The following is a 19,814-nucleotide window of genomic DNA, read 5'->3' as shown; positions in this document are numbered from 1 at the left end:
CACTTTAATGGATGACTTCTTTCCGATCGGTCTATTTCGGTCCCTCTGAGTACAATCGCCGGCATATTGTTGTCCGTTGTGTCTCCACGGCAACGGTTTCCAGGTATGTTACAAATCTGTGCGATAACAGCCTTTTTGGTCTGCAGTTCTTGTCGCCATGACCACGAAAGTGCCGTTTGCTAGCGTCAGCTGTGCTAATTTCCTCAAAGCGGGACATTGTAAGACAACAAGAAGACAAGCATAAGATTCAACGAGAGGTGGGTAGAGGAGCCAACATATTTACTCAAGTAATAGTACTGTTACTTCAGAATAAGATGACTCAGGTAGAAGTAAAAAGTAGTCATCCAAATAGTTACTTGAGTAAAAGTAAAAAAAACTACTCAAGTATTGAGTAACTGCAGCAACGTCTTATTAATTGATTTTCTTTTCTAAACAATTGATCTATCGTATTATCAAAGTCCATTCAATCAACTAAATATCACATTTCATTTGGATATAAATTGATATAAAGAGGGTCAATTTAGGCATGTAAAGATGGGGTCGGCAAGTGAAATATTCCAATAAACAATAAAATAATAAAAGTACATATGAAATAAATAAATTAAGCAAATGTAGCACATTCAAGGCTCCAATACTTTTTAACAGGCTCTGCTGGCAGAACAACAAGCTAACCCCAAGGTCGCCAGCCCAAAATGTTTAAGAAAAAAAAACAAATCCGTCAGGAGCTGCAAAAAATTAAAACCCTTATATAAGCCTTACAATGAACGCAACACATGCTGTATTAGCCTCTATCAAAATGACTAAGTTGGATGCCGCGCATCCTGTGAAGAATGATGTGATTACTCTATATACTGACGTATAATACCGTCTCAAGCTTAACTTCAAATTCAAAGTTTTTATTGTCATATGCACAGTAAAGAACCACGATTCTCTATACAATGAAATTCTTACTTTGCTGTCCACACAGTTGCCGGTTTAATAAAACTAAGAAACTATATACATATATACATAAAAGAATATTACGAATATTAAAAAGGATAGAAATACAAGATTAACTCAAGATAAGTTAAGGTAATAAGATAAAACACAACTAGTAACTTTGTTTCTATATTAATTAATTAGGGAATGTTTAATTTTTTTGATAAAATTAAAGAAAAGCAATTAAGGAATCCTATTTTTATGTCATTTTTATTTTGAGGATTGGAAAAAAACAAAACTAAAGTTGCATAATGTGCCCTTTATCTGGGCAGCAAAATGAGTGCAGTTTATATTTGTAATAACAAAAAAGCAACCTTTTGAAAAGGTAAATTAAATAAAATAACATTAGTATAGTTCAAGTTTGATTTTTGTGCAATCTGTGCCTCCTAATACTAATAATCAGTACCGTATCGGCCCTGAAAATGCCATATCTGTCGATCCCCAGTTAGTTACTATGCACCTCTGATCGTATGTCATTAAAATCTGATGAATGCATGCTCAAGTAGAGTGGATTTTACAATTCTAATACTTGCTCAAATAACAGTTGACTTTTTCTCTAGAAGATAAAGACAATATCCCTGTCTAATCACAAGTTTGGACAGCAGAAGTTGTCCAAGAGAGCAGCAGTCCCTAGTCAGGAAGTAACAAGAAATTCTGCACATGGAACAATAGAGCTTTTTCACAGTTTCCTGTTCGAAGACAAATACTCCAGGACAGGAAACGGAAGCTAGACGAGTAGCCGCTAGTTGCTAGCGACACGGTGGCAGTCGCAGGAAATTCTTCAATCCTGACGGGAGCCGGCCTTCCCCTCTCTTGCGTCCAACTTTTGGAACACAAAAAAAAATGATTGACGAGGGACTGGAGCTGCCCTGCATTGATGAGAACAGTCAATCAATGGCCAACTTCCTAATACTCAGCCAATCACCTTCACCAAAATCTTGCAGCAACTCTGTCCATGAGCAAGAAAATATTTACTTTTGAAAGCTTGTAATATTTGACCACTAGATCTATTGTGTAAAGCAGTGCTTCTTAATTATTCATTGTCATGCCCCCCCTAGGAAGAAGAAAACGTCCCGACTAAAAATAGTATCATTGATAAAAGTGTTTTAAGTACCCCTCTGCATAAACACTCTCCTTATTGACGTATAAGAGAATAAAAAAGAAAGAAATATGGAGCACCTTACAACAAGGGGTAACTTTATTAACTGTAACTGAAAAGATTTAAAGTGCTTCTGAAATTCAAAAATAAAATACAAATCTTAAACTTCAAACATTTCTGACTGACCAAACTCTATGGTACTGAAAAATAAAATAAGATTAAAATCAATAATTGATCATTCAAACTGATTACCGACATTAACTTAAAAGCACGATAAATATGAACGGTTAAATCTCAAAACAAAACGATAAAATATAATTAGTGCAGATAGTTTCTAATCAAAGACGATGGGTGGACTAACGAATACAATGAGCAAGTTTTACAAGATATACACTAATTTCTGAAGTGGGCTTTGAAGCAGCACATCGCGAATTTCAGCTCTTTCTCAAAATATGATGCCAACAACGTTCGCTGGTTTATTGAAGTAGAGATGCGGGATGATTGTTGGCAATAATGGGCGTACATTTGGCTTGATAGGGACTAAATCACAAAAAAAGCTTACGTCTCCTGTGAAATAGGGGAAATGCACCGCCAAAGCATTAGTCCTATGTATCAGTGCTTGAGGAGAGATCGTATATTAGTTTTTTTTAAGTGATCACATAATATTTGTCAGGTCAAAAAGATTTCTCGATATTGTGATGTCACGTCTGTTACGTTAAAAAAACTGAAAAAAACTCAAGCTGCCCGGTGTGAGGGGGCTGTAACGTCTGTAAACGTCGGCCAAATATATTTGGCTCCATGCTCTCCTCTGCCAAAATTTTTAGACAGAGTAAGACACTAATCTTTTCAAGGTCCGTAATCACGCTTCCACATCTTTCCTCGTCTTGGCTTTCAAGAGAAAACTGTCATTTGTCTCTCGATCTCAGTTTCTCTACAGGAGTCTCAAAGGGCTACACAGACCACAGATTATTGCAAACCCCAGAGTATTATGACACCATCCCCTGATCTAAAACCTACATGAGGGCAAATACTACACAGATGTTGTCAACATAAAATATAGGTTATTTATATGATATAGAATAGAAGCTTAGTTATAAACAGTTCCACTGAGGTAGCACATCGAATCTCAGGGGGAAAAGCATTCCACAGTACTGGGGCCCGAATGGAGAACACTCTCGAACGTGCGGATCTCTTCTTGGCACTTGGGATCACTAGTAGACCAGCATTTTCAGAGCGAAGGCTCCGGACCGAAACATAGGGGGAAATTAAATCCGAAAGATATGAGAGAGCAAGTCCATGCACGATTTTTTATACTACCAACAGAACCTTAAAATCACATCTTAGGCTAACAGGGAGTCAATGCAAGTTAGCTAAAATCAGGGTAATGTGATCAAACTTTTTTTGTCTTAGTTAAAAGCCTCGCTGCAGCATTTTGTACCATCTGAAGGCTCTTGATTTTGGACTTCGGGAGACCGGAGAGTAGTGCATTACAGTACTCGAGACGGGGGGTACCAAATGCGTGAATTATAATCTACGCATCTGGCTGAGACAGCATAGGGCGAATTTTAGCAATGTTGCAGAGATGGAAAAAAGCTGTTCTAGTAACATTCTTACCGTGTGTTTGAAGGAACAGATTGGGGTCAAATATGACACCTACACCTGAGATTTTGACTGATTCACTCTGGGTGATATTACATTTGTCAATGTTCAGGGCAGTTTTTGAGAAGAAGTCACAGCATTTAGATGGACCAATAACTAACATTTCAGTCTTTTCAGAGTTAAGGCGCAAGAAGTTGAGTGACATCCAATCTTTTATCTCAGTGAGGCAGGCCTTTCAAATTTCCACAGTTTAGCAGATTCCTCCATCGGAGGATATGAGTGTCATCTGCGTAGCAATGGAAACTGATATTATACTTGTGAATAATATCACCTAATGGAAGCATGTGGGGGCACAATTACACTTTATTCTTGGACATGTAAAAAAAAAATATCCCCCAAATTCCACAGAGCCCCGCTCCCCACTATTTGAGAAACACAGGTGTAGTGCAACCAAAAACTCGTATGTTGGCATTTTCGACAACATTTTTTCACTGGAAAAAAAAAAACGTCTGTCGTTGTTGGTAAAAGATTTAAACCCTCAATGGAGTTTAATCCCCCAACAGCGCTTAGTCCAGAAGAGAAGAAAACCTGGAATTGTTCCCCCTTCTTTTCCTCACCCCCCCGACAGCTCGGCTGCGGATTAAGCTGGGAAAGCTGCTAGCTCGCTTGCAAACACGCAAACGGAGCACATGCTTCATCGTTTCGGTGCGGCCGAGAAATAAAACTGACTGAAGGTTAGGGCCGCAATCCGTGTGGACTCGCCCACCACGTGGCAAACTTTTTGGTGCCTCGTAATCCGTTCACGGCAAATGACGGCAAAGGCGAAAGTCGACAAACAATCCGCCGAGCGAGACAGTCTCAATCACGTCGATCCAGGCCTGAATTACCGACGGCTAATTAAAGGCGTGATGCAAGAGGATCAGCGGCTCACTCGCCATTAAGCCGTCCCGACCGGCGCCCCCTTCAGACACGTTGTTCATATTTGCAACTTAATCCTCCTCATTTCTCTGAGCAAATCTCAACAAAAGTCTCAATGTCCAACGCAGATATTACTTGTTTGAACTGTTGCCTTAAGGTAGACGTCTTAGGACCAATGTTCCTTCTAATCATCCGTGGGTCTGAGCGTTCACACAAAGTCTATGAGCGTCACTTCAAACAACGTTGAGCAACATCGATCCCAAGTGTGGAAACCAAATCATTATCAAACATGTCCAAAACCTGAATAAAACTACATTTTGCTACATTATTTTTCAAGTCAAGTCATGTTTATTTGTATAGCCCTTAGTCACAATAAGTCTCAAAGAGCATTACAGACTACAGACTATCAAAACACCATCCCCTGATCTAAAACCTACATGAGGGCAAGGAAAAACTCAAAACCTCAGCATTAGGAAATTAATAAATCTTGAGAAAGGGTAATCCTCCTTCCAGGATGACTAGGCTGCAACTGATATTGCAATAACAAATAAAACAGATATTGTCATTCATCAGCTATAAAATCGAAGTGTGTTTTAAGCCTAGATTTAAACAGATTCAGTGAGTTTGCATTTTAATGAATTAATGCACTATTGGAAAGGTTGTACGGCCGACGAATGTTGTATTTACAACAACTTTAACATGATATTTCCATTTGGGGGGATTTATTTAGTGAGTTGCACAATACAGAACTGTATTTTTTCATAGTTTTTAATGGAAACACAATGCTGGCAGCACGATTGACTTGATATTATTAGAAATTATTTGAATACAAAAACAAAGATAGCCCCCTCTCTTTTTCTGGACCTTTACTTCTTTTTTCTTGCTTTTTTCTACTTTTTAATTTGTTTCCCTTTACTTTATTCTTTTTACCCATTTTGTTATTTTCCTGACTTTTTACTTATTTTTTCCTGCTTTTTTTCTCTTTTTTCCTCTTTTTCTTGTTTCCCTATTTTTTGTTTCTTTCTTTTATTCTGAGCTTTTAACTTATTTTCTTGATTTTTTCTCTTTTTCTTATTTTTGATCTGTTTTCGTTTCTTTTCTGTATTTTCCTTTTATTCTTTTGTTTTTTTCCCGCTTTTGCTTTATCCCCCGCGGAGGGGGGCAATTTTCAGCACGAGAGCGAAAATTTACAAAAACTACTGAAGAAAAATGGCACCGAGAGGAAAATCATATTATGCAGATTAAAAACTCCAAAATTTGAGATATGCAGCGGAAATGCAGAAAGTGGAGGTGACAATAAGTCTGAAGTAAGCGACGTAGAAGTGGAAAGCCAAAGCGTGAAAGTGACATAGAGGATGTAAATGTCATTGAATTTAGTGATTATGGAGCGAAAATGATAGTTTGTTCTTTATACTAGAATTATCTGAATAATATGTCATGTAACCATCAAGGGAGAATGTGTAGAATTTGTCCAGACCTACAAATACCTGGGTGTGCAGCTGGACAACAAACTGGACTGGACTGCCAACACAGAAGCTCTATGTAGGAAAGGGCAAAGCCGACTTTACTTCCTCAGAAGGCTGGCCTCCTTCAACATCTGCAAAAAGCTCCTGAAAATATTCTATGAGACAGTAGTGGCAAGCGCCCTCTTCTATGCGGCAGCGTGTTGGGGAGGCAGCATCAAGAAGAAGGATGCCTCTCGTCTCAATAAACTGGCTAGGAAAGCGAGCTCTGTTGTGGGCAAAGAGCTGGACAGCCTAACAACAGCAGCTGAGAGACAGGCACTGAAAAAGCTGAGGTCAATCATGGACAATCCATCGCATCCGCTTCACAGCATTATCTCCGGACAGAAGAGCAGTTTCAGTGACAGACTGCTGTCACTGTCTTGTACTACGGACAGACTGAAGAGTTCTTTTCTTCCTCATGCCATGAGGCTCTTTAACTCCACCCGGCAGAGTAAAGGCCCACATTAAACCACACCACCTACATTGGATCTTACTGCATTATGTGTAGCACTATTTAGTTAATCTATATAACATGCTAAAGTGGGCATTTGCACGTCACACTGGGTATTTGTATATTGTTTTCTTTTGGCTTTATTATTGTATTGTTCTCAGCTCAGGGATGCTGCTGGAAATGTGAATTTCCCTTAGGGGATGAATAAAGTATCTATCTATCTATCTATCTATCTATCTATGTTGTCCCTGAAAATAACACGCATGTCAATCATGTCACGTTTGTATACTGTACAAACGTATTCAGCCTGTTGTTCTATTTTATTTTAAAACGCTTTTCAATATTACATGTCTATTTTTGATGTTTGATTTGATCAAACACATTTCCCCCAAAAATGCGACTTGTACTTCGTTGCAACTTAAATAGGATTTTTTTTCCCCTTCTTTTTTTTCCTGTTTTGGCTGGTGCGACTTATACTGCAGAGAATATGGTATTTCTAAATAAAAGGCAAGTTTCTAGGTCATCTATCCATCCATTATCTGCACTGCTTATCATCAGTAGGGTTGTGGGGGTGCTGGAGCCCATCCCTCCTATCTTCGGGCAGTGGGCAGGGGACACCCTGAAGTGGTTGCCAGCCAGTCGCAGGGTACACAGGGACAGACGATTCGCTCGCTCATTCACATCTAGGGACAATTTGGACCGGCCGATCAACCTAACATGCATGTTTTTTTGGAATGTGGGAGGAAACCGGAGTGCCCGGAGCACGGGGAAAACATGCAAACTCCACACAGTAGGTCAGATCTCATGACCTCAGAACTGTGCCGCCGTGCTGCCCCTTATATGGAACTGTTTTTAAAAAAAAAAGATCTCTCAAATTCAAATCTTGCAAAAAAAATACAATTGGCTCAAGAAGACAAGCCAAAGATTTAACCAGAGCTGGTGAGAGTAGCAAAACAAATCTCAAGTACTGTTACTACAGAATAAAATGGCTCAGGTAGAAGCAAAAAGTAGTCATCCAAATAATCACTCGAGCAAAAGTAAAAAAGCAATTGGTTAAAAATCTAATCAAGTACTGAGTAACTCTAGCAACGTCTTTTTTTTTGTTTGTTTTTTGTTTTTAAACAACCATTAAATCCGAACATCAAATCATCAAAGTCCATCCAATCAACAATAAATTACAAGTCTGTGTAATTGTAAGTCTGTGTACTCAGACAGATTGTTTGAGTGAACCCTAGGTGGATTAAAACATATATATATAAATATATGTGAGGCTACAGCTATATACACTGCACATACAGTAATGTTACAAAAATAAAATGTTCCTAACCGTGGTCACAAGTCACACCTGGTGGTTGTTTGGTTCACTGGACAATCTAGATAAAAGAAACAAGGTCTCTGACAAAATGAATGCGATTAGCAGGGACAGACAGATGTGTACTTACATGGAGGGGGTTTAAGTAACAGGTTCAGCAGTAGCTCAGGAGGTAGAGCGCTCGTGTTGGGATCAAGGGATCCCAGTTCGGATCCCGACTCTTCCGTGTTACATGTCGAAGTGTCCTTGGGTAAGACACTGAACCCCTGATACCCCCAATAAGCAGGTTAGCGCCTTACATGGCTGCAAGGCCGCTATTGGGAAATGTGTAGCACATTGTAAAGCGCTTTGGGAAGTCTGGACTTGAAAAGCGCTATATAAATGCAGATCATTTCATTTCATATTGTAGTGAAGTAAGAGTGTTTTTTTGTTCACAAATCTACTCAACTAAAAGTTAAAAGTATAATATAATGAATAAATACCGTATTTTCCAGACTACAATTCACAGTTTGGCCGGGAGTGCGACTTACATTATGGTATGAAATTGTTAACACATTTTTATATCATTGAGTTTAAAATGTGTCTTACCGGTACTCTAGATCACTTCACATGTTGTTTTCACAATAAACCGCAAGAGGGCGTACTTGATTATTTTATCTTTAACTGCGACGTAAAAGCAGAAGGAGGAAGCCGGTGCATCATCTACTTCACGACCTAACAGGATTTGTTTACCGGTAAAGGTGATATAGAGGGTGAATATTTCATTTAATGATTCGGAGTGAAAATGATAGTTTGGTAAGCATGTTCTTTATTGTAGAGTTATCTGAATAACTCTCAATATGTTACGTCACATATTGGAGTGTGTCTAAGATATACACATACATGAAACTTTAGTAAAACCGTGTTCTCTACATGTATGTTTTTGGTGAATTTTATCAAATGCATTCCCCCCAAAAATGTCAGGACCAGAACGGAAACAGGACCCAATTGCGTTACGTTTCTCACAAGTTTTATTTTTGTCAGGAAGCGGAAGGGCTGCGCCCACGATCCGGTGTTCGCTGGAAGCAAGTCGCTCTCGTACTCGGATTGTGATCCGAACACGGAAGTGGATCTTCCATAGCGAGCGATGGCGGTGTCAGGGACGGAAAATGGCCGGGACTGGGAAAGCAAGCCGTGGTCGGGGTGGAAATGAGTCGTAAGCCAGAATGGGAAAGTAGACGTGGTCGAGGACAAAAAGGGTTGTAAGCCGGGACGGGAGAGCAGACGTGGTCAGGAGCAAAACAGGTCGTAGCCGGAGACAGACGGGAGCAAAAACAGGACAGGCGGGAGTCAGGGTCGGAAAAGGCTTGCCTAGTATAAATTGAGGTTCCCAGACAGACTGACAACAGGGGACAGACAGGACTGGGTTCAAATACTGACAGGGAGCCAATCAGAGCCCGCGGCAGTTGGGGCCAAATGAGCGGGCACAGGTCAAATCAGTGATCATGACAAAAAAATGCAACTTATACATCAAGTGTGACTTGTATATGTTTTATTCTTCTTAATCATGCATTTTTTTGGCTGGTGCGACTTATAGTCCGGAAAATACGGTACTCCTTGAAGTACAAAATGTCCCAAAAACGTACCCAACTAAATGTAACGAAGTGAATGTAACGTGTTACCGCCCACCTCTGGATTTAACCTTTGAACTTTGACAGCTGCCGAGGTCGCAAAGCACAAAAAACAACTTTAGCGAGCTGCGGGTCGCGACAAGTTGCCATGGAAACGCTTTCCGATTAAAAAAAAAAAACAAGTTAATGCTGAAACAAGATGACGCAGCAGTCTCACCTCGAAGCACCTCAGAATGAAGGAGGGGGGTCACATGCGGCACCCTCCTCCCCCACTTTGAGAAGAACACACCTCCACCCCCACTCATAATCCCATTAGTGACGCTTGTCCCGTGCCTCACCCGAACGGCCACCGCCAACAACGCTTCGACCTCCCGGGAATAAAGAAAAACTCCACAAATGCTCTTAATGCCTGCATGCATATTTCTTTCTAAATTCATGAGAAAAATTAGATAAATGGTATATGGACTGCATTTCTATAGCACTGTAACCAGTCACTGAAGATTTCCCAAAAGTTCTTTACAATGTACTTCACACTTACCCAATCCCACGCACTTTTACACACCAGTAGTGAATAAGACTCGTGATCTTTCCTCAAGTATTGTCAAGGACTCGGATTCGAGACTAAGTACTAACCGATACAAAAATCAAATCATTTTTTTTACCGTAGGCCCCCCTACCCAGCCTTTTTCTAACCCAGGGGTGGGCAATCATTTGGAGTCAAGGGGCCGCATTGGGTTAAAAATGTTGTAAACCATACAATTTCTTTCATTTATGAATAAATATACATGCAGACATTTAGATGTTACACTTCTTCATATTTGTTTTCAAATAGATTCTTTTCATGAAACTGGTTTTGAAACACCTCACAATTAAATAAATAAGAGTATATATGTCATGATGACTGATTATTTTCACCTGTGCCCGCTCGTTTGGCGCCAGCTGCTGCTGGCTTTCTGATTGGTTCCCCGTCCTACTTAAGCTCCGTCCTTTCACTCGCCTGTTGTCAGTCCGTCAGCGAACCTCTGTTTCTACAAGGCAAGCATTTTGACTCTGATTCCCGTCAGTCCCGCTTTTTTTCACCCGTTTTCCACCTGTTCGTTCCTGACTTCCCCGTTTCTGACCCCGTCCCGGCTTTTTTTGATCCCGACCACTTTTTGCTCTCCTGTCCCAGCTATCGACCTGTTTTTCCGTCTATGACACTACGATCTCCCACTCCGGAAGATCCACTTCCGCATTCGGAACACGTTCCGATTCTGTGAGCAGCTTGCTTCCCGCGTCCAGCGAGCACCGGATGGCGGGCGCTGCCTTTCCTTTTTATCTCAATAAACTTATGGTTAACTTTACGCATCTGGGTCCTAATTCTGTTCCGGTCGTGACAATATAAGGTCCCTGTTTTAAGCACTAAATTTCATTTTTAGTTTTGGAGTATTACTGCAGTTTGGTTTTTGTAACATTTCTGCAGTAGTATTTTTGTAGAATTTTCACTAGTAGTATTTTTGTAATATTTCTGTAGTATTTTAAAAGTATTTCCATAGTAACATTTCTGCCCTATATTTGTAGTATTTTCGATCTGATATTTATGTTAAGTATAGTATTACTGCAGTAGTATTTTTGTGATATTTCTGTAGAGGTATTTATAAAGTATTTCCATAGATGTATTTCTGCAGTATTTTTGAAGTATTTTGTAGTATTTCTGTAGTATTTTGGCAGTAGTTTTTTTTTGAGTATTTCCACAGTAGAGTTTTTGTTGTATATCTGTAGTATTTTTGTTATATTACTATACTTGCATTTTTGTTGTGATATTATTGTAGTAGTATTATTGTATCAAGGTATTACTGTAGTGGTATTTGTGTAGTATTTCACCAGAAGTATTTATAAAGTATTTCCATAGAAGTATTTCTGCAGTATTTCAGGAGTATTTTCTAGTATTTTGTATTATTTCTGTAGTATTTTGGCAGTAGTTTTTTTTAGTATTTACTTAGTAGAATTTTTGTCATATCTGTAGTATTTTTGTTATATTACTATACTTTCATTTTTGTTGCGATATTATTGTAGTAGTAGTATTGTATCATAGTATTACTGTAGTGTTATTTGTGTAATATTTCAACGGAAGTATTTATGAAGTATTTCCAAGGGAGTATTTTGTATTATCTCTGTAGTATTATTTTAGTATTTCTGTAGTGGTATTTTTGTAGTCGTATTTTTGTATTATCGTATTACTGCAGAAGTATTTTTTAAGTATTTCCATTGTATTTTTTTTCATCTCAGAATGAAAGCAAAATGATATATTAGGCACCTGTTTTAAGCACTAAATTTAATATTTAGTTTTTAAGTGATTTTGTAGTATTTAAAAATATAGTCCATTTAAAAGTCCATTTTGGAATTTCTGTCGTAGTGTTTTTGTTGTGAACACATAAAAGGACAATAGGGACAAAGTTGGCATCCAAAAACATTTTTTATTACTAGTTCTTTATCTACTATTAAATATATTGTCACTATAAATTGACCATTTTGGTTCGGCAGGCCAGGTCAAAAAGCAAAGTAGTTTGCCCACCAGTGTTCTACCCAATATGGCCCGTGACTCCAAACTTTTGCCCACCCCTGCGCTAAAACCTGCACTATGTAAGGTTGAAAGTTGCTTTAGTCTGAAAAGAAATGTGAAAAAACGTTTCACAAAAGCGCAGCAGCGGATTAATTGAAGCTAACAGGTCCTTTTGCCCCCATTGGGGAGGGGCGGCACCTGTGTCAGCAGGTGGGGGCAGGGGGTTGCGGCAGTGGGGGGGCCACAGCCTAAGAATGCTGAGAATTCTCCCAGCGGGAATCACATCGCCCTCACTCTTATCTACTGGTGCTCAGCACAATACTCCCCCCTTTAGTTATTCATTAGCGATGTGCTTCCTTGTGTGCCTACGCAAAAAACGCTTTACCCCCCAAAAAATGCAAACACTTGTTAACAGAGAGCAGAAGTCACAGCTCACTGTTCTTGTACAGTTTGTCACAAGCGCTGAAAATACTAAAAAGGCCCCCAAAATTATTACTGCATTTTTTAGTGTATCACGGCAATTTTGTTTTAACTAAAAAAATAACAACTGTATTCTTGAAAGGATTGATTAGTTGAACTATTTGGCTGACCACAATTGCAAAACATTGAATGCAACAGGAATCAAACCTGGGTCACAGGGGTGAGAGCGCCAAAGCCTACCATTAGATCACAACTGATACAGATGACATATGAAAAGACAATAGATAGTCCAGAAAATAGTACTGTATTTTCCGGACTGTAAGTTGCAGTTTGCGTCAGTTTGGCCAGGAGTGTGACTTATTTCTTGGTGAGACTTATAGGGGATCCTCAGTAGGGTTGCGGGGATGCTGGAGGCCATCCCAGCTATATTAGGGCAATGGACAGGGGACACCCTCAACTGGTTGCCAGCCAGTTGCAGGGCACACAGGGACAGACAAATCACTCGCTTATTCACTCCTAGGGACAGTTTGGACCGGCCAATAAACCTGACATGCATGTTTTTGGTAAACCCACGCAAGCACGGGGAGAACATGCAAACTCGACACAGGAAGGTTCGATCTCATGACCTCAGAACTGTGCCGCACACGTGCTAACCACTGCGCTGCCGTTATTCCTGTTGCATCCAAGGTTTTGCAATTGTGGTCAAAATTAGACAAATACAGTGGTATACTACAGTGAAACACAAACTTGTTCTTTTAGGTAAAAAAAAAACTGCGGGTTATACACGAATAAATATGGTATACTTCAAATAAGCAACATAATTGTATTTAGTAAAGGTCGACCGATGATCGGGCGGCCTGATTATCGGCACCAATATTTGAGGATTTAACGGATATCGGTATCAGCATTTTTATTGATTCAACGGGCCAATTGTTTAGGCTCAGATGCAGCTGAGCCTCTCTCCCTGTCCCCTACTCCTTCCCTATGCTTATCTCCCACAACCCACCCGCGCCTTCTGATTAGATAAGCAACCGGAGGCAAAAGCTTTCCCAAATTCAAACACTCCAGACCAGAACCAAGTGGCTGATAATATTGAGATTTTAAAAAGTCTGTGTCGTGGTAGAAATGCATGTGTGTGAGATAAAGAGAAAAAAGGTAGTTACTTTTTTGAGGGAAGCACGTTGAAGTGGAGACTGATATATTAGCTCTTATCATAACATTAGTTGGTCAATCAAGCGTGTGTGTTTGTGAATGATAGCATAAAAAGCATGATAAACTTGGAGGCTGGGAGATTAGCTCTTACCATAACATTAGTTTGTCAATCTGGCTCTAAAACCTGAGTGCCCACACTTTTCAATTCACAAGCCCTTTTGAAATTTCAATGCACTTTTTGTTTTAAGATAATTTAAGTCATGTTGATTGTAATGACATTTTTATTCATTTATTGTTTTTAAAAAAGGGAGCTATTTAAGTTATCATGTACCTTCATAGAAGACTAATTTTACTTCCTGCACTATTTTTAGTTAAAGTGAAAGATTAGCCATGTTAGTTGTGTTGAAATTCTAATGTATTTACTGTAAAATGTTACAGACAGCTTTTAAAGTTTTATCTGAATTTATAATTAATATTCTTTATTTCTTTTTGCACGATTAAAAAAAATGTACCCCAAATTTTAAGCTTTTACAGAAAATGAATACTGGCTCCAAATATCGGTTATCGGCCTCCTCTTAATACTAATATTCTATATCTGCTCTGAGAAACCCATATTGGTTGATCCCTTGTATTTCGCGACAGATTTTGCAGTTGAGGGTAGCATTTAGGAGCCACCTCCTCAAACTTTCGTTTTCCCATCCAGGGCGTTTCCCGCGATGGTTTGGTCCAGGATTGATAGGACAGCTGATAGTTTCGGGTGATTTTCCGCCTTTTCCGGACTGCTGATAAACGTCTGAACATGACGTGAGAAAGCGCTAGGTTGCTTTGATGAGTTCTCCCTTAAGACCTGACCATCATTTGCTGACGATAAGCGATTATTCTGTCATCTTGGATCAGACAAACATGACACAGAATTTTGCCGCCTGACAAAAACAGACAAGGAAAAATAGAGATGAAGGTCCTTGCTAGGCTTCAAGTTTAGCTGTCTTGGAGTTCTCTCACTGACGTCATTTTTGTCTGAGTTGCTTTTCAATACATTCAATACAACTCGTGCGGTCGTCTCGGGGCCGAGGGGTTCGAGGTTCAGTTCCCGGCTCCTCCGAGTTCAATGTCGAAGTGTCCTAGTGCAGGACAATGAACCCTTGATGCCCCTGATGAGCAGCTAAATGCCTTGCATGGCTGTCGCTGCTATTGGTGTGTAAGTGTGTGTGTGAATGGGTAAGCGTGAAACACATTGTAAAGCGCTGTATAAATGCAGCCCATTGCCAGAATTGATTTTCAAGTTATTTTTAGATCTGAATTTGTATAGAATGTGAAATGTTTCTAGAAATGCTTGTTCTTCCATGGAACCGCCCCATTTGGCCCAACCTCACTCAGACCCTAGCTCCAGTCTCGACACTCACTTTTGTTTGAGACCCCTTCTCATTTAGCAACTCTGACCCAATCGGGTCAAGCCTTGCACGAAGAAATATAAAAATCAAAAAGAAAGCAAACTAATTGTCTCAAAAGGAGGAAATCATGTCAAGTGCAATCTGAGACTGTTGCATATACACCAGGGGTCTTAAACTCAATTGACTTGGGGGCTGCTGAAGCTAGGGTCCGAATGCGGTAGAACCGACTCGCATTTTCCATAAGAAAACCTCTCGTAAAGAATCCACTGTTTTAAAATATACATCTTTTAAAACTGCTAGAGAAAACAAGGTCTAAAAACATCAAGAATTACTTAATCAAAATTAATCAATCATTAAAGCCCCAGTGTGTAATATTCGACCACTAGATGGCTATGTATTGTCTATTGGGAAAGTAAACCAGTGCCAAAGGGCACAAAGTAGCAGCAAGTTGGCAAAACAAACATGGCAGTGACCTTAGGTAGGGATTCCACTATGTAAATGAAATACAAATTTCTCTACCTGTGATTTGTTAAATAAAAATTAACATTGGTTTGACTAGTATTCAAATTATGGTTTTTTTTTTTTTTTTTTAATGAAAGTTGTTTGTACCTCTACTCTGCACTAAATATGACACACTATCCATTTAATAAATGAATACATAATTTGCGTGGGCTGCACTTACATGAAAGGGCTAGTGTGTATTATTTGACCACTAGATGTTGCTGTAGGAAACAGGAAAGAGGTCTAAATCTAGTGGAAGCTAAAACTCTTGTTGGTGATGGGAATGAGTGGAGAGATGTTTAGACGCGTTCTAAGGGATGGGCAGGGCACCTGTATGATGCGGCAGGGGTAAACCAGTGAAAGCTGTCGGGCCCTGCTGTTGAACAGAAGAGTGCGTTATGTCACCCTGACCCGAGTGACACGGCCGCTTTCTTGTGTCCAGTTTCATCTGGAGGGACGAACGCATGACCAACTTGGGTGCCGAGGTGCCTAACTTGTTTGGGTGTTTGGGCATTTGGGTTGGCCATGGACCAAAAAATGTTGTGGTTTTTTTGCTACTTTTTCACTTTTTTTAATTGTCTTTGTTTTTGTATGTGTTTGTCTTGCTGTAGGTAGGTAGGTAGGTAGGTAGGTCAGTCGGTCGGTCGGTGGATAGATCGATAGATATTGCTGTATTGTGTCGTGCAATTGAAAATGAGCGCTACAAAGCACAAGCTTCTCATTTTTTTTGCCAAGCCTTTTTGGTATGGAAATAGTCAATCTTAAAGGGACAGTGTGTAATATTTGACCACTAGATGTTACTGTGTTGTAAATTGCAGCTCCAAATCACAAGGAAGAATACAAACTACAGGGGACTCAAAGGGACAAAACTGCAACATTTGTTTTCTCATTTTTTTGCCAAGCCTTTTGCAAGCTATTTGCTTCTCTTGTGTAGCTGTAGCAGCAAGATGGCTGCCAATTATGTCAGCTCCCTTTAGGTGAGGCTCATGATACGTCAAATACATTACAAACTTTCAACCGACGGGTATATAGTTTAGAAAATGCATGTTCATATGTACTTATAGTTTAAGTCGCCGTTTTTTTCATAGTTTGGTGCGACTAATACTCCAAGTGTGGCTTTTATGTGAAATTATGAACACATTATTATGTTATTGAGTTTTATTTTCTCATCACCAGTTCTGAATATAAGAACCTGTTATTTTAAAACTAAACCGCAAGAGGGCGCTCTAGGGCTGTGTTAAACATTTCAGACCTTGCCTTGTTGTGAGTGGACATTTCTTCGAAGCAGAAGGAGGAAGCAACTTATTGTCGACCTCCCAGGTTGGAGGAGTTGTTTACCGGTAAAATGGACACCAAGGATGAATATTTCATTGGATTTAGTGATTTGAAGTGAAGCTGATGAGCATACATTTTAAATTGTCTTTGAAAATGTCACACGTGGTTTTGGTGTTTTTGTCAAATTCATTTCCCCCAAAATGCGACTTATACTCCAGGCGCGACTTTAATGTTTTTCCATCTTAATTATGCTTTTTTGGGCTGGTGCGACTTATACTTACTTATCGTCTGGAAAATAGTCTAATGTGTATATTTTAGCTTATTATTCAAATCTACAGTTTTTTACTACTTAAAAGGTGGTAAAACGTACACACTGTCCCTGTAAAAGGGAATTCTATGACTTGAATTGGTTTTAGTTTTGCTGGCGATTTTTTTAATTTATTCTACTACATACCTGTCAACCTGTACGTTTTTGCCTTACAAAGTACGTTTATTATGCATTTTAAGACGTGTACGACGTACAAGGAAATCTCTACGGAAAAACGCAAATTTATCAATGATGGGTACCATCCGGCATAAACCGACTATCACGAAACGGCAAATCAATCAAGTCAAACGAGTTCGCCGCAGAAGCCTCTGTCTCGGTATCGTTGTTTTCGTTGCAAACGAAGCGTGCGGTTTGATGTAGTGAAAGGAAGTCCGTCTCTTTTTAGAGAACCGGCTTTTTCGACTCAACTCATTAAAGAGAGCCGGGTCTCGAACGGCTAACTAGCTTTGATGCATTATATTACGAATTATGATGTTGTATAAAGAAGTTACGAAAAAAAGGAAGTATAAAATGAGAAAATGAAAAAAGAGGTTTGTGGTTATCCCTTTAATCAGTATATTACCAACAATAATTGAATGCAGAAAATGAATTCATAATTTGAATAAGAAAATGTATTATTCTACTTAATTATATATGCATGTATTTTTTCTTTCTACAGAGAACGTTCAAGCGACTTCATTTTTGAACTTTTTTTTATAATAAACCTCATTCATGTCGAGCAACTCGGGATCTCACAACAAAGTGTTAATTAACACAATATATGATATAACAAAACACATGTACAATATAACATGTTAAACTACATAAATAATCACGTTTAAAAAAAAGAATATGGTGTAAGATTATTTTGTAAGGGAAAATACGACAGTTTGTAAGGGCAAGGAGCCCTGGAGGTTGACAGGTACGCTACTATATCTGGTTTAAACTGCGCAATATTTACATTCAAAAAATTTGAGAGGTTGATTTTTCCATTGTAGGAAGGTGGGTCCTGTTGAGAACTGATGCACTAGAATTTGCACTAGTACAACACAGTGCACTGGCTGTATATTTAACAGCCCTCTCCCACTCCTTTCTGTCTTTATTACCGTCTGCATGTCTGCTGGAGGCAAAAAGGCGCCCCCACATGACAACAGACGCCCACCCACCAAAGAAGTGCATTTACACCACCGGTGTTTAAAAAGAATAACCATATCCAACTGAGTACATAAGGCAAGTGAACTCACCTATGAATGCGCGTTGGCCAATTGCGCTTCACCGCGTCCAGGCGCGCATGGCCCCCTTTGGATCCGCTCCGGTTCGGATGGCGAACAAGTGTCACGGTGGGCGCCTGCTCCAAAGGGAGCGACGCGCTAAACAGGCTGTGGCGGAGGTTCGAACCCTTTTCCTCGCTCCTGTGACGCAGCTCGCTCGCTTGCTCGCGCTCTTTCTGTGTCTGCCACCGGACCGGAACCGTCAGACTTGGGTCTCTTGCGCGAGGGAGGACCTGGAGGGAGGCGTGCACAGAATGTTAATGAGGGACGGAAGAATTTGCTGCAGAACCGACACCGGAACCGCGAACAGGACGCTGCGCTCACCCGGACTCGCTGTGAACATGAGTGATGGGTGGTTCGCGAACGAAACGGCTTTACGAGCTGGCACTTACAAGTGAAAGACGAGAGCTGGCTCCCTTCGAAAGGCTGTGTCTCCCTCTCTCTCTCTTTCTTGCTCTCTCTCTCTCTCTTTCTTGCTCTCTCTCTCTTCCATCTAATATTCCCCTTTTCTCCCCCTCCTTTGCTCTCATACCTTCTCTGTCTCTTTTTTCTCTTTCTCAATATTTTTCTGACCCTCTTTATTTCCCTTTCTTTTCTCTCCCTATCATTCTCCCTTTCTTTTTCTCTCACATTTTTTTCTCCCTCTCTTCTCTCTCAAACCTTCTTCCTCTTCCCCTCCTCTTTCCTCTCCCTCTCGTTCTCTCCGTCTTTTTATCTTTCTGTCTCTTTACTTCTATTTCCCTACCTATATTTTCCTTTCCTCCTCGTTCTATTTCTCTCGTTGCTCTCTGTCTTTCGCTCTGTCTCCTTTTCTTTCTATCCATCTCTATTTGTCCACTTTAGTGCTGCAACAACGAATCGACAAAGTCGATTAAAATCGATGATTGAAAGCGTTGGCAACTCCATGATTTATGAACCATCAAGAACTTCTATAAATGCAAATATACGTGCACGTCATTTTGTTGTGACGCTGGGAATTACAGTACCGCTTTGGTCCGACAGAGGGCGTCAAAACGATTTTTATAAAAAAGCTAAGTTAATTTTTGTATATACAGCACTTCATTTTGAACATTGCATCATTTACAAACTAAATTGACATGAAAGTTTCAACTTTGTAGTGTTTGACTGTTTCATCATGAAACAAAGTTAAAATTTTCAAGTGTCTAAAAATTCAATGTTTGAATGAATAGGAAGGAAATTAAGACTCTGATTCACCAATTAATCCAAAAAAATAATAAACAGATTAATCGATCATGAAATTAATCGTTAGTTGCAGTTCCCTTTTTCCTTCTCGAAAGCGTTTGTGACAGGTCAACATGAGCAGCCTCATCTTTGTTGTTTGCTTAGTATAAACAACTTGGAAGTTTAAATTAGGTAAATGTTCTCTGCAGATTTGAACAATAAAGGCTAACACAATATAGTAACACAACTCACAGTTCAGCGGCAAGGCGTCGAAATAGTTAACATGTCCATGGCACAGTTT

General features: G+C 39.7%; 1 protein-coding gene across 1 annotated transcript in view; it reads right to left on the bottom strand.

Annotated features, from left to right (window-relative positions):
- The window catches only part of tmem108 (transmembrane protein 108), a 37,519-nt gene extending 18,751 nt beyond the window's left edge, over positions 1–18,768 (bottom strand). The window contains exons 1-2 of the mRNA XM_088322773.1: positions 18,656–18,768; positions 18,305–18,564 (exon numbers count right to left, since the gene is read on the bottom strand). The gene's annotated coding sequence lies outside the window, so the exon portion shown is untranslated. The remainder of the gene's footprint in view (positions 1–18,304; positions 18,565–18,655) is intronic.
- Positions 18,769–19,814: the final 1,046 nt, after the last annotated feature.

The sequence above is a fragment of the Urocampus carinirostris genome, chromosome 18 (genome assembly GCF_059441175.1).
Source record: "Urocampus carinirostris isolate Australia breed hairy pipefish chromosome 18, RoL_Ucar_1.0, whole genome shotgun sequence".
Taxonomy (NCBI): domain Eukaryota; kingdom Metazoa; phylum Chordata; class Actinopteri; order Syngnathiformes; family Syngnathidae; genus Urocampus; species Urocampus carinirostris.
This window is presented reverse-complemented; position numbering and strand designations above follow the sequence as displayed.